Below are 15,415 nucleotides of genomic sequence, written 5' to 3'. Positions count from 1 at the left end.
GATACCCCAACCTCTCTCACCCCCAATTGATGTGTTGTAGAACCCTGACAGTTTAAATGGAATAAAACCACAATTAGTTCTCTTCTATCAAAAGTTAAATGGCCCTGGCTGGTGTGGCTCAGTTGACCAGGTGTCATCCCTTGCACTGAAAGGTTACCAGTACAATTCCTGGTCAGGGCACCTGCCCAAGTAGGGGACCTGCAGGAGGCAGCTGATGGATGTTTTGGTCTAATATCAATATTTCTCTCTCTCTCCCTTTCCTTCCCTCTCTCTCTAAAAATTTATAAAAATATTTTAATTAAATAAAGTTATTGAAACTAATATTTCTTCCATGATAACAAATGTTATATTTTGTTAAATGATGAGCTATGGACAAAAATGCCTAGCCCTAGATTCAGTAGTTGTTATTGCAGAATTCTTCCCCTCTATCAGAAGGTAATTAGGAGCAAATGTGTAGAAATTATCTCGACTTACACAAAAAAGGTATATATTCACCGGTTCTGTACATATCTAATCATTTTAAACATTTCTTTTGATAATTTAATGGAAGTCTTTAGAATTTCATGGGTACTTTTGGTCACGTAGTCATGTTTTCATCCTCAAGGGGGCACTTTAATATAAGCTAAATTGCTTCTCAGAGGTGTTTTCAAATGTCTACAGTAAAATTGCTTATTTCACTGAGTATCTGGCTTTTAATAGGACATTTTCTATGTGTGGTATCTGCATTCTTTCTAGTGTAATTCCAATCTAAATATAGTTGTCATTGTCAAATGTAGAATTTTGTTCAAGATTGGTCGGTCTCCTTCCACTTTTATCACCTTCTCTGTTGAGATAGTCTTTGTCAGATCAACAAGAAACCCATGAGATTTTTTGTTCTGTGACTGTAAGTAAAATTTAACACATGAGACATGGTTGATTCAATGAGATTATTTTCAGTGTTTTTTAAATCTTTACATGTTTATATTTTAATCAAATATGTGTTGTTGGTCGTAGCTCAGTCAAGTTACAAATTCCCTGTAGAGAAAACTTTGTTTTACTCTGAAAAATAAAAGTTTTTGGAGAATCTCTATGATAATTTTTGGTAAAAAAAATTATTTTTCCTCTACCTGTTTAAATTCTTGCCTCAGAACCCTCTCTCCATAATAATAGACAGATGTAGAAGTTTTATAACGGTGGACAAAAGGGGCCACTTGCTAACCCAAAAAGCTCAGGAAGCGCCTATTTAGTGACCTTGCAAACTCAAAGGCCTAAAGTAACCACAAAGGATGACCTGAAAGTAAAACTTTCTAACTAAAAGCAGTTTAGGGCCTGTAGTCACATGCTAGGCTGGTATCTTCCTGACAAAGGTCAACTTTCACCTTAATTGAGCCTATTGTCTTTTTGCATGTATGATAACATACCTTTGGAATGCCAGAGTAACTTCCCTTTTTCTTTTTCTTTCTTTCTTTCTTTCTTTCATTTATTTATTTTATTAATTAATTTTTGTTACAGATGTTTCTCCTTTTCCCCCCACTAATTCCCCCCTCCCCCTCCCTCCCTGCCCTTTCCCAGTTTGTTGTCCATGTCCACTGTTCAAGCATACATGCATATAAGTTCTGTGGTTTATCTCTCCCCCACTACCCCCCTATTTAGGGGATTGTCAGTCTGTATGCCACTTCCACGTCTCTGGATTTACCCCCTTCCTCAGACGGTTATGTTCATTATATTCCACAAATAAGTGAGATCATATGAAACTTGTCTTTCTCTGTTTGGCTTGTTTCACTTAGGATGATACTTTCCAGGTCCCTCCATGTAGTCTCAAAAAATAAGAGATATTTCTTTCTTACAGCTGCATAGTACTCCATTGTGTATATGTACCACAGCTTTTTTATCCATTCATCTACTGATGGACACTTGGGCTGTTTCCAGATTAGCTATTGTAAATAGTGCTGCTACAAACATGGGGGTACATATATTCTTTCTGATTGGTGTTTCAGGCTTCTTAGGGTATATTCCTAGAAGTGGGATCACTGGGTCAAATGGAAGATCAATTTTTAATTTTTTGAGGTAACACCATATTGTTTTCCATAGTGGCTGACCAGTCTGCATTCCCGCCAACAATGTACTAGAGTCCCCTTTTCTCCACACCCTCACCAGCACTTGTTGTTTGATGATTTGTTGATGACGGCCATTCTGACAGGTGTGAGGTGATACCTCATTGTTGTTTTAATTTGCATCTCTCTGATGATTAGTGATGATGAGCATTTCTTCATATGTTTCTTAGCCATTTGTATGTCCTGTTTGGAGAGGTGTCTATTTAGTTCCTCTGCCCATTTTTTAATTGGATTCTTTGTCTTCCTTTTGTGGAGTTGTATGAGCACTCTATATGTATTGGAAATTAACCCCTTATCTGATATATCATTGGCAATTATGCTCTCCCATACAGTGGGTAGCCTTTCCGTTTTGATGATTGTATCTTTCGCTGTGCAGAAGCTTTTGAGTTTGATGTAGTCCCATGTGTTCATTTTCTCCTTTGTTTCTATTGCCTTAGGTGATGTGTCAGTAAAAATTCTGCTGCGTATGATGTCTGAGATTTTGTTGCCCACTGTCTCCTCTAGGATTTTTATGGATTCATGAGTTACATTCAAGTCTTTTATCCATTTTGAGTTTATTTTTGTGTAGGGTGTAAGTTGATGGTCTAGTTTCATTTTTCTGCAAGTAGCTGTCCAATTTTCCCAGCACCATTTATTAAAGAGGCTGTCCTTACTCCACTGTATGCTCTTGCCACCTTTGTCAAATATTAATTGAGCATATTGCCTTGGGTCCATTTCTGGGTTCTCTATTCTGTTCCACTGGTCTATATACCTGTTCTTGTGCCAGTACCAGGCTGTTTTGATTACAGTGGCTTTGTAGTATAACCTGAAATCTGGCATTGTGATCCCTCCAACTTTGTTTTTCCTTTTCAAGATTGCTGTGGCTATTCGAGGCCTTTTTTGGTTCCATATGAACTTTTGAAATAATTGTTCTAATTCTATGAAGTATGCCGTTGGTATGTTGATGGGGATTGCATTGAATCCATAGATTGCTTTGGGTAATATGGACATTTTAATGATGTTAATTCTCCCAATCCATGAACAGGGTATGTGCTTTCCACTTTTTTATATCTTCCTCTATTTCTTTTTTCAATGACCTGTAGTTTTCTGTGAATAGGTCCTTTATTTCTTTGGTTAAGTTTATTCCTAGGTATCTTAATTTTTTTGCCACAATGGTAAATGGGATTGTTTGCTTAGTTTCTCTTTCTGTGGGTTCATCATTGGTGTATAAGAATGCCATGGATTTCTTGACATTAATTTTGTATCCTGCTACTTTGCTAAATTCATTTATTAAGTCTAGTAAACTTTTGATGGAGTCTTTGGGGTTTTCTATGTAGAATATCATGTCATCTGCAAATAATGACAATTTTATATCCTCCTTTCCAATTTGGATCCCTTTTATTTTTTCTTCCTGTCTGGTTGCTGTGGCTAAGACTTCCAGTACTATGTTAAATAGGAGTGGCGAAAGTGGGCATCCTTGCCTTGTTCCTGTTCTTAAGGGAAATGCTTTTAGTTTTTGCCCATTGAGTATGATGTTGGCTGTAGGTGTTTCATATATGGCCGTTATTATGTCTAGATATGATCCCTCTATTCCCACATTGCTGAGCATTTTTGTCAGAAATGGATGCTGGATTTTGTCGAAGGCTTTTTCAGCATCTATTGATATTATCATGTGGTTTTTATTGTTCATTTTATTTATGTGGTGTATCACATTTATGGATTTGCGAATATTGTACCAGCATTGCATTTGCATCCCTGCGATGAATCCCACTTGGTCATGGTGGATAATTTTTTTGGTGTATTCCTGGATCCGATTTGCTAGAATTTTGTTCAGGATTTTGGCATCTATGTTCATCAGGGATATTGGCCTGTAGTTTTCTTTCTTTGTTGTGTCTTTTTCTGGTTTTGGAATTAGAATTATGCTAGCTTCATAAAACGAGTTTAGAAGTCTTCCTTCTTCTTGAATTTTTTGAAATAGTTTGAGGAGAATGGGTATTAGTTCTTCTTTGAATGTTTGGTAAAACTCCCCCATGAAGCCATCTGGGCCTGGGCTTTAGTTTGCTGGGAGAGTCTTGATTACATCTTCAATTTCTTCTGTTGTTATTGGTCTGTTCAAGTTTTCTATCTCTTCCTTATCCAGTTTTGGGAGACTATGTGTTTCTAGAAATTTGTCCATTTCACTTAGATTGTCGAATTTGTTGCCATAGTTGTTCATAGTAGTTGTTAACGATCTTTTGTATTTCTGTGGTGTCAGTTGTTATCTCTCCTCTTTCATTTCTGATTTTGTGTATTTGGGTTCTCTCTCTTTGTTTCTTAGTGATTGCAGCTAAGGATCCATCAGTCTTGTTTATCTTTTCGAAAAACCAGCTTTTTGTTTTATTGATCCTTTGAATTGTTTTTTTGGTCTCTATGTCATTTATTTCTCCTCTGATCTTTGCTATTTCCTTCCTTCTACTTGCTCTGGGGTTTTCTTTTTGTTTGCTATCTAGTTCTTTTTTTTTTTTTATATATGTATATATTATAGGTAATACACAGTAAAATTATTTTTGCCTTTATATAAGTATTCACAATGAGTAAATCTGGAAAATACAAATAGCAATCAAATACAGTCCTCAAAGTGTTTAAAATTTTGTAATTTATGTGGTCTTATTAATTTACATGTTTTTAAATTTCTCAGACATAGTTATTTCAGATCCCTAGAATTATAATCTAATAGAAAACAGAAATATATATCTGAAGTAAAAAAAGGAACATTGGACTTTAATTCAGTTTTAAGAACTCTGTAATTTCCTTTAGAGGAAACATAATTGGAGTGAAAATATAATTTTTATCAAATAGAAACAACTTCACATCCAAGAAAAGAACATTTCAAAACTTTTATCTTTTGCAATTACTTGCTATTTAGGATACTGCCCAAATAAGCATCGTCCCCACCCCCCGACCCCAAAAGCTTTCTGTGAATAGGTAGAAATAATTGTCCTTATTTAAAACTGAATGTCATTTTTACCTGTTTATGTGCTTTTCCCCCCTTTCTTTCTTGTATATTAGGGCAGAATATGAATACCAGTTGACAGTGGCCCTGACTTCTTCACAAATAAACACACCCAGTGGTTCTATTTCCAAGTCACTAATACCCAAGCAGGAATAGTCTACAGATTCACTATTATCAATTTCACCAAACCTGCTAGTCTTTACAATCGGGGTATGTGCCCACTGTTTTATTCTGAAAAAGAGGCCAAGACTCATAATATTGGCTGGCAGAGAATAGGAGACCAGATCAAGTATTACAGGAACAACCCCCAGCAAGATGGGCGCCATTATTTCTCTCTTACATGGGCATGTCAATTTCCACACAACAAAGATACCTGCTACTTTGCTCACTGCTATCCGTACACTTACACCCACCTGCAAGCATACCTTTCGAGCATCAACAATGACCCCGCACGGTCCAGGTTTTGTAAAATACGTGTCCTGTGCCACACGATTGTGAGGAACATGGTGTACGTTTTAACCATCACCGCCCCCTTGAAGAACGCTGACTCCAGAAAGCGCAAGGCGGTGATTCTGACTGCAAGGGTGCATCCAGGAGAAACCAACAGCTCTTGGATCATGAAAGGCTTCCTAGATTTTATTTTTGGAGGCTCGCATGATGCGCAGTTGCTTCGGGACACTTTCATTTTCAAGGTGGTGCCCATGCTGAACCCCGACGGTGTGATCGTGGGGAATTACCGGTGCTCCTTAGCTGGATGGGATTTAAACCGCAACTACACCTCTCTCCTGAAGGAATCGTTCCCTTCTGTTTGGTATATCCGGAACATGATCCATAGGTAAAAAAGCCTCAAGTTACCTCTGCTTATCTAGTAAACTTGGTAGGAAGAATTTTGGCCCCACAATCCCACTCACATTACTCTAGACTTTCTTCAGATAGTTTAGCTGTAGCTACTTAGTTTTTCCCCCATTCCTCCTAACTCTGCTTCTGTACCTTTCTGGGATTTTGCCCTTGGATCCACTGGTCTTTCATTAAATAATGATATCGACTCTAGAACATTTCAGTGGCTCGGTGGAACTAATAATTTGCATATCCCAGATTTGGTTCCTTGCTAATGCTAATGAGACAGTGGTGTTTGCCTTAGGATCCTTGACTCCCTTATGTGGGAAAATTAATGATATCTCGTCCAGGCTTCTGGCGCTGGGTTGATCATTTGTTGTTCTAGGATGCATCTTTTCATTAACAGGTGACATAGTCAAAACTTTCATGAATAACAGCCTTTTTTGCACCTAGAAAAATTGAGCAGCTGTAAATTTTCCAAAGAATTCAGAACAATAAAATGCACATAATGTTTACAATTTTCATTAAATGACTAGGTTAAGTGTGTGGAGCTGGAGTTAAACATGTCAGATTGGAATCCGCGCTCTATCATTGGCTAACTGTGTGACCTTGAGTAATTTACAGACAAATCTAAACCTCAGTTTATCATCTATGAAATGTGAATAATTATATTTACCTCATAGATGGAAGGATCACATGAGATTATTGTTACTAAATTTAGTACCTAGAATAAAATCTGGAACATTGGAAGCTTTAAATGTATTCAGTGTTTCCTCAAATATAAAAAAGAAAAAGTTGTTAAAAAATATGAGAGCCCTGGCCAGTTTGGCTCAGCGGTTAGAGCGTCGGCCTGCGGTCCGGAGAGACCCGGGTTTGGTTCCCGCTAAGAGCACGTACTTCGGTTGCAGTTTGTCCCCGGCCCTGGTTGGTCGTGCGGGTGGCAGCCACTCGATGTGTCCCTTTCACATCGATGTTTCTCACTCTCTCTCCCTTCCTCTCTCTCCCTCCCACTCTATCTGTACAAAAAATGGAAAAATATCCTCGGGTGAGGATAAAAAAAAAAAAGAGAATTAGAGAGAGTAGATGTTAGTGTAGGATATTAGAATATCTTACCTGTTAGTAAGAAAAATAGTCAAACTATTTCTAAACTGTTAAATTAATATAAGAGGAGAGACCCTAAGATACTGTTTTATTCTAGAAATAACAAAATTTCTTTCGGAATTAATTACTTAGAAGTAGAGGTTTCTTTTGACTCTCAAGAAACCAAAAGACCATTAAAATTGGGGAAATGTTGGTTTAAAATATACAGCATATTTCATATTTAAGGAGTTAATGTAATATTCTTGCTTTATAATCTTGTTAGTTTTCTAAAAACTTGAAGTGTCATTCAGTGACTTTATGTCAATCTGTTATCAATTAGAATTTATTGGGAACCAAATGAGAAAAGGGCAATAAATGAATACATGTAATAGCCTTCAATATGAAATTTCACTCTAGTTTAAAGGAGTATTGTTTCTAATAGAAGTTATGCTTTGAAAGTTTTGATTTTAGATTTTAATATTTTTGTTATAAAAGTACATTCGTCCACCATCCATAGTTTCACTTTCCACAGTTTGTTACCCGTAGTCAGCTGCAGTCTGAAAGTATCAGATGGAAAAATTCCAGAAATAAACAATTCGTAAGTTTTAAACTGCATGCCATTCTGAGTGGCATGATGAAATCTCTCCTTGTAACATCTGCGACATGAATTACCCCTTTGCCCAGCGTATTCACACTGTATGTGTTACCCTCCTGTTAATCACTAAGTAGCCATCCCATTATCACATTGGCTGACTGGTATCCAGTGCTTCTGTTTAAGTCACCCTTATTTTACTTAATAATGTCCACAAAGTTCAAGAATAGTGATGCTGGCAATTTGGATATGCCAAAGAAAAGCTATAAAGTGTATGTGTATTTAGGAAAAAACATAGTATATATAGGGTTTGATATTATCCAAGGTTTCAGGCAGACACTGGGGTCTTGGGATATATCCCCTGTAAGGGGGAGACTACTATAATATATTTTATATTACTATAAAAAGCATTACTAGCATTTTGGTATTTAACCTTGCAGATGCCCTGGCCAGTGTGGCTCAGCGGTTGGAGCGTTGGTCTGCGGACCAGAGAGTCATGGGTTCAGTTCCTGCTAGAGGAATATACCAAAAACTAAACAAAACAAAAACAAAAAAACTCACTATCACCTAACCTTACAGATATGACAAATAATATATGAAATTTTAATTATTTAAGTAATATAATAATGTTATATAAAGTTTAGAAATGTGATAAAAAGGCAAAAATGCCCATAATTCTACAACCTTTTATTTTTATCACTTATTTACCCTTTGAAAGCCATCATCAATCAGTTTGGGGGGCTTATTTTTTTATTGCCTTTATAGTTATTGCATGACAAAATTATATAAGCTAAAGAAGGATATGTAATAATTTTCGTAAATGATTTATTATAAATTTACCAGAAAAATAGTCAATTCAAATTTTGTACCATTTTTCTCAAAATGATACTACTAACTCACCGCATTAATCCAGGACTAAATAAATATTCATTGGCTTCAGTACAGTCATAAGGCACATTTAACAAATATTTTGAGTATTTGTGAGCATAGCACTGTTCTAGATGATTGAAGTGTTCCCTGTCCTTTATTTATTTATTTTATTTATTTATTTTTAATTTTTTAAAAATTTTTTTGTTACAGATATTTTACCTTTTTTACCCCATTGGCACCCCCCTCCCCACCCCATCCCCGCCCTGTCCCCGGTTTAGTTGTCCATGTCCATTGGTCATGTATACATGCATATAAGTTCTGTGATTTATCTCTTCCCACCCCCTCCACCCCCTCTTCTGAGGGATGTCAGTCTGTGTCCTACTTCCATGTTTCTGGGTCTACTGTATTCCTCAGACTGTTATGTTCATTATATTCCGTATATAAGTGAGATCATGTGGTATTTGTCTTTTTCTGCTTGGCTTATTTCACTTAGGATAATACTTTCCAGGTCCCTCCATGTCGTCTCAAAGGATAAGAGATCTTTCTTTCTTACCGCTGCATAGTACTCCATTGTGTACATGTACCACAGCTTTTTTATCCATTCGTCTACTGATGGACACTTGGGCTGTTTCCAGATCTTAGCTATTGTAAATAGTGCTGCTATGAACATGGGGGTACATATATTCTTCCTGATTGGTGTTTCAGGCTTCTTAGGGTATATTCCTAGAAGTGGGATCACTGGGTCAAATGGAAGTTCAATTTTTAATTTTTTGAGGTAACACCATAGTGTTTTCCATAGTGGCTGCACCAGTCTGCATTCCCACCAGCAGTGCACTAGAGTCCCCTTTTCTCCACACCCTCGCCAACACTTGTTGTTTGATGATTTGTTGATGGCGGCCATTCTGACAGGTGTGAGGTGATACCTCATTGTTGTTTTAATTTGCATCTCTCTGATGATTAGTGATGATGAGCATTTCTTCATATGTCTCTTGGCCATTTGTATGTCCTGTTTGGAGAGGTGTCTATTTAGTTCCTCTGCCCATTTTTTAATTGGGTTCTTTGTCTTCCTTTTGTGGAGTTGTATGAGCACTCTCTATATATTGGAAATTAACCCCTTATCTGATGTATCATTGGCAATGATGTGCTCACATACACTAGGTTGCCTTTCCATTTTGATGATTGTTTCTTTTGCTGTGCAGAAGCTTTTTAGTTTGATGTAGTCCCATGTGTTCATTTTTTCCTTTGTTTCTGTTACCTTAGGTGTGCTATCGAGTTCTTTAAGTTGTGAGGTTAGATAGTCTATTAGAGATTTTTCTTCTTTTTTGAAATAGGCCTGTAGTGCTATGAACTTCCCTCTCAGAACTGCTTTCACTGCATCCCATAGATTTTGTGTTGTTGTGTCTTCATTTTCATTGGTTTTCAGGAAGTTTTTGATTTCTTCCTTGATCTCCTCAGTGACCCATTCATTGTTTAATAACATGCTATTTAGCTTCCATGTGTTCAAATTTCATTGTATGTTCTTCTTGCAATTGATTTCTAGTTTCATGCCGTTGTGATCTGAGAAGATGCTTGATATAATTTCAATCTTCTTGAACTTGTAGAGACTTAGTTTGTGTCCTAACATGTGGTCTGTCTTTGAGAATGTCCCATGTGCACTTGAGAAGAATGTGCATTCTGTAGTTTAGGGGTGTAGTTCTCTGTAGATACCTATTAAATCCGTTTGGTCTAGTGCTTCATTTAGAGTCTCTGTTTCCTTGCTAATTTTTGTCTCGAGGATCTATCCAGCGATGTCAGTGGGGTGTTGAAGTCCCCTGCTATGATTGTATTGCTATCGATTTCTCCTTTGAAGTCCTCCAGAAGTTTTTAAATATATTTTGGTGCTCCTATATTGGGTGCATATATGTTTATCAAGGTCATATCTTCCTGTTGGATAGATCCTTTCAATATTATGTAGTGGCCTTCTTTGTCTCTAATTATGGCCTTCATTCTGAAATCTATTTTATCAGATATGAGTATTGATACCCCAGCTTTTTTTTCTTTTCCATTTGCTTGGAAAATTTTTTTCCATCCCTTCACTTTCAATCTATGTATGTCTTTTGTTGTGAGGTGGGTCTCTTGTGAAGAACATATAGATGAGTCATGCTTTCTTATCCAATCAGCTACTCTGTGTCTTTTATGGGAGCATTCAGTCCATTTACATTTAAGGTGATTATTGATATGTACTTATTTATTGCCATTTTTGTTTAGTGTGGTTCTATTTTTCTTCCCGTTTCTTCTGGTAATTACAGCAGTCTTTTTAACATTTCTTGCAGCGCTGGTTTGGTGCTAGTGTATTCCCTTAGCCTTTTTTTTTGTCTGGGAAGCTCTTTATTTGACCTTCTATTTTGAATGATAGCGTTGCTGGGTAGAGTATTCTTGGATTCAGATCCTTGTTTTTCATGACCTTGATTACTTCATGCCATTCCCTTCTGGCCTGTAGTGTTTCTTGTGAGAAGTCAGCTGAGAGCCTTATGGGGTTTCCTTTGTAGGTAACCTGTTGCTTTTCTCTTGCTGCTTTTCGGATTCTCTCTTTGTCTTTAATTTTTGGCAGTTTGATTACTATGTGTCTTGATGTGGGCCTGTTTGGGTTCTTCTTACTTGCGGCTCTCTGTGCTTCTTGAACTTGAATGCCTCCTTCCTTCACCAAATTAGGGAAGTTTTTGTCACTATTTTTTTGAATATATTCTCTAAACCTTGTTTATTTTTTTCTTCTTCAAGGACTCCTATTATGCGAATATTATTCCATTTCCAGTTGTCGCACAGTTCTCTTAAGCTGTCTTCCTGTTTTTTAATGGTTTTTTTTTTTTTTTTGGTTTTCTGATTGGTTGATTTTTTCTACCCTGTCTTCTAATTCACTGATTTGGTCCTCAGCTTCCCCTATTCTGCTTTTTAGACCTTCCAATTTGTTTTTCATTCTGATATGTCATTCTTCATTTCTTCCTTGTTTTTAATTTCCAACTCATTGATTTTCAACATTTCTATGTCTTTACTCATCGTGCTCATATCCTTACACATGGTGTTGAGCTTCCTCAACATCATGGCTCTAAATTCTAGTTCTGTTAACTTGCTTAACTGCACCTCATTTATCTCATTTTCTGTAGAGGTCTCTTGTTCTTTCATTTGGCTTTTGTTTCTCTTTTTGACCATTTGGGCTATCACAGTGGGCTTTGGAGTCTGCCAAATTTTCCCTGTGGTTGTTGGTGTTCTGCTGTTTGTGGGTTTGGATGAGCCAGGGAGGACCCACTTTAAACACCACCTTCAAGTCTTAGCTTTTCTGGTTAGTGTTGCTAGCCCCGGGAATGGTAGTTATCCTCTAGTTTTTTTTTTTTTTTTTTGCCTGGAGGCTATTAGTAGAGGTCACCTGAAGACCCTTGGTTTCTGATTTGCCTGAAAAACTCCCTCAGGTGCTCAGTGTAAGAGGATTTCCAGAGGGTGGGGCAACTGCTGGATGTTAATGGGCCTCAATTAGCATTTCAATGGTCACCAGGTGGGATTGAATCTCTGAGGGAGGAGCCTCCATCTCTCCCCAGGGGCCTGGGAAGGAGTAAAATGACCACAGTTCTGCGAGGCTGCACTCAGCGAAAGCTTTTAGCACCCTTCAAAACCCGAGTGTCCCCACACAGTTCCAGTCCAGTCTGCCTTCCCTCTGCTGGAGCCCAAGGTGAGTGGCTGCTGCCAATATAGCCTCTGTCTAGACTCTGCATCGTGGAGCTGCCTGGAACTTTTAACCTGAGAGCGATGCTTCCAGCCAAGGGCGGCCGCGGCTGTGGCACCAGCAGAGGGTTTTGCACTCAGCAGAAGCCCCAGGACTGAGCCGTGGTAGCGGGATACTGCCGGGGTGGCAGCACCTTTCAGCACAGCCCCCTGGTCTCTGTGACTCTGTGTGGCACCATCCGAGGGCTTAGCAGGCAGCAGAATTCGCAGGACTCAGGCAGGGTCGCAGAGGAGGCATTAGCAGCAACCTCCTGCCGTCGAGTCCCCTGGTCCCCACCCAGGCCGCTGCAGACCATGGGCTCCCGGCCCCCTCTCGCGTCCTCGCAAGCCTACCAGGATTGTGTCGGTGTCCCTGGTTATGTGGTCCTCCAAGGTGTCTTTTGGTTGCCCCTTCCTGAAGATTTGCCTTTATTTTCGTTGTGAATCCAGTTTGGTCCTGGGAGATGGTCTGTGTAGCTCCATTCACTCTGCTGCCATTTTTCTTTCCCTTGATTCTAACTTCCCTTTTTCTAGACCCCTTGGGGCACAACAAATGCACCAGGGCAGCGACCCCTCAATGCTATTATTATTATGTTAATTGTTGACTATTAACTATCCTGTACCTACCTATGTAAAAGAAGCATGTGTCTATCTTACTATTTATCCAATTCCAGAGTTTTCTTCACTTTGCTTTCTCCCACCACCCTAATCTATCAGCAATGATTTTATGTAACCCACTTATGTCTCCTCTTTTTATTGTAATGTATAAAATAAGGTGCTAAACTGCCATATTCTGGAGCATTACCTCAATCCATTGAGGTTTGCTTCCCAGCAATTGTGGACAGTTTTGGCTTAAATAGACTCATAAAATCCTTCATAGGTTTGAATGTTTCTTATGTTGACAGAACATATGTACAACATGTATACATGAGAAAAACCAAGAAAACTGACTAGCTCCCTGAAATGACCCAAACACCACCTTAACACCATGTTCAGCTAAAGACAAAACAAAATGTTGAAGGTTGGGGGAGCCAGTTATGTCCTGCTATCAGGAGAAGCACAGGAAATAAGAGGATTGCTGTTATGCAGATTTAAATCAATGCCTTCTCCATTGATAAGAGATTCTATAGATTTAGTCATCCTCATTCTACAGAGAGGGAGACACCCTGACAAATGGAAACTTCTCTTGTAAACATAAATGTCTCTACAAAGGGTTAACTTCTACTCATATTACAGAGACTGTCCTGTGTTTGCTGTTTCTTAGAAATAATCAGCCTTGCCAGGCTGGTGTGGCTCAGTGGTTGAGCATTGACTCATGCACCAAGAGGTCACTGTTTCAATTCCAAGTCAGGACACATGCCCAGGTTGTGGGCCAAATGTCCAGTGTGGGGCATGCAGGAAGCAGCCTATTAATCTTCTTTCTCGGTGGCCAATTGATGTTCTTTCTTATCCATGTTTCTATCTCTCTGTCCCTCTCCCTTTTTCTCTCTAAAATCAATAAAACAAACAACTTTTTTTAAAGAAATAATAAGCCTAAAATAGTCCTTATATTGAAAGCAGTGGGCAAGGCACCAGGTGTTCGACCTGTGGCGTCAGATCGAACGTGTTCAGCAACTTTGGTACTTGATTTCTGGCTAGGAAAGAATTCAGAGCCAAGATTCAAAATACAAGAGAACATTTATTTGGAAAATCACAGAGGCAGAAGTAATTTATAAAAGAAATTGGCTTAGGAAACACGTTATAGAGGTAAAGGTGTCATTCCTGGGGATATAGGAAAGGGGAAAAGGAAAGGCTTGCTGAGCATACTCCAGGGAGGTAGAGCAAGCAAACGGGGTCCTCTGTACTAAGGGTTTTAAAAATGGAGATTTTAGGGGAGCTCTCAGGGGAAGATCTCAATAGCTATTTAGCAGCTGTCCAGGTGTGTCCTTTCAGGGTCAGGGTCTGCACTGATTGATTGGTTGATGCCAGACAGAGGTCATTATCCAATACAGCTGATCCTGAGGTTTTGCTGCTTTTCTGGGCCTGGAGCTGAAATACAACTGAAGCCTATATGTTATCTCTAGGGAGGAAAGGTCAGGGGGTTCCAACCGCATAACCAAGGATGTGCTAGGGTTTCAGGGAAAGGTCACCCTAGGGATGAGGTCCTACTCTACAATTCTCCATTTCTAGGCATCTGGGGCTTTCTGCCCTGGTGACCTGTTGTATCTAGTCCAATGTCCTTGCTCTACTCATGTCTAACTGCCTACCACACTTATGCTAAAGAGACATAATTTGGGATAGTGAATTTTATACCCCTGCCAAGTCAGTTATAAATGTTGAGGAGAAAGACAGCCATGGGCCATTCTTAGGTTGAAATATTTCAAAAGTAAACCAGAAATAAAAACAGGATTAAGGAAAATTACACAACCAGTGTTAGAGTATTTCCAAACAGTACTCATGTAAGAATGAGGCAGTGCTGAGTAACCAGAAGAGTGCAGGTTTATTGAGGGAAAGACCTGCTGGGCTACCTCTAAGGAGAAAATAGCAATCGACTTGTCCAGACTAAGGATTTTTAAACTTAGGGCTGGGGTGGGTGGTCATTCAGCCAAGAAGTCGTGGTCGTCCTTGATTGGTCAGGGCTGAGGTCTCCTGATTTCTTGATTGGTCAGGGCTGGGGTCTCTTGAAACTTGTTTTTCTTGTTGAGGGACCATTTGCAGTTTTGAGTTGGTTAGGGTAGTTCCATCATTTCATTCCGCCTGACTGGAGTGATGGGTTTTGGTTTCCTGGAATGAGAGGCTTAGGGCAAGGTTAAAGGATAAGAGGCTTGAGGCATCAATATGAAAGTAAAAGATTTAAGAGGCTTGGGGCAGTAATATGGAAGTTAAGAGCTAACAATTCATATGAGACCTTCAACGATAAGGACGATAAGAAAGTAAAATCCCACTTTTTGACAGTTTAGAGAGGTGCACAATTCTAAAATAGATATTTGTGCCTCTTAAATTATTTGAACTGGACTTTCTTGATAAAGTATTATTGAAAAACAAAATTCAACCTAGTAAATGTGAAGACCTAATTGGCTTATATAGTGATTTATAAATTGGGCAGCAGATCATCTAGCAAGTAAAAAAGTACTCCAGGGGGTTGCACCAAATGAAAGGTGTTTATAGGAAGAGTGGGGACAAAGGAGCTATTAACAACAACAACAAGAGGATTATTTTTAGGCCAGTAAATCTTCCTTTGGGGGAAAGGAAATGGCAAAG

The sequence above is a fragment of the Molossus molossus genome, unplaced genomic scaffold (genome assembly GCF_014108415.1).
Source record: "Molossus molossus isolate mMolMol1 unplaced genomic scaffold, mMolMol1.p scaffold_m16_p_7, whole genome shotgun sequence".
Classification (NCBI taxonomy): domain Eukaryota; kingdom Metazoa; phylum Chordata; class Mammalia; order Chiroptera; family Molossidae; genus Molossus; species Molossus molossus.
The sequence above is the reverse complement of the archived record's forward strand: the minus strand, read 5'-3'. Positions refer to the sequence as shown.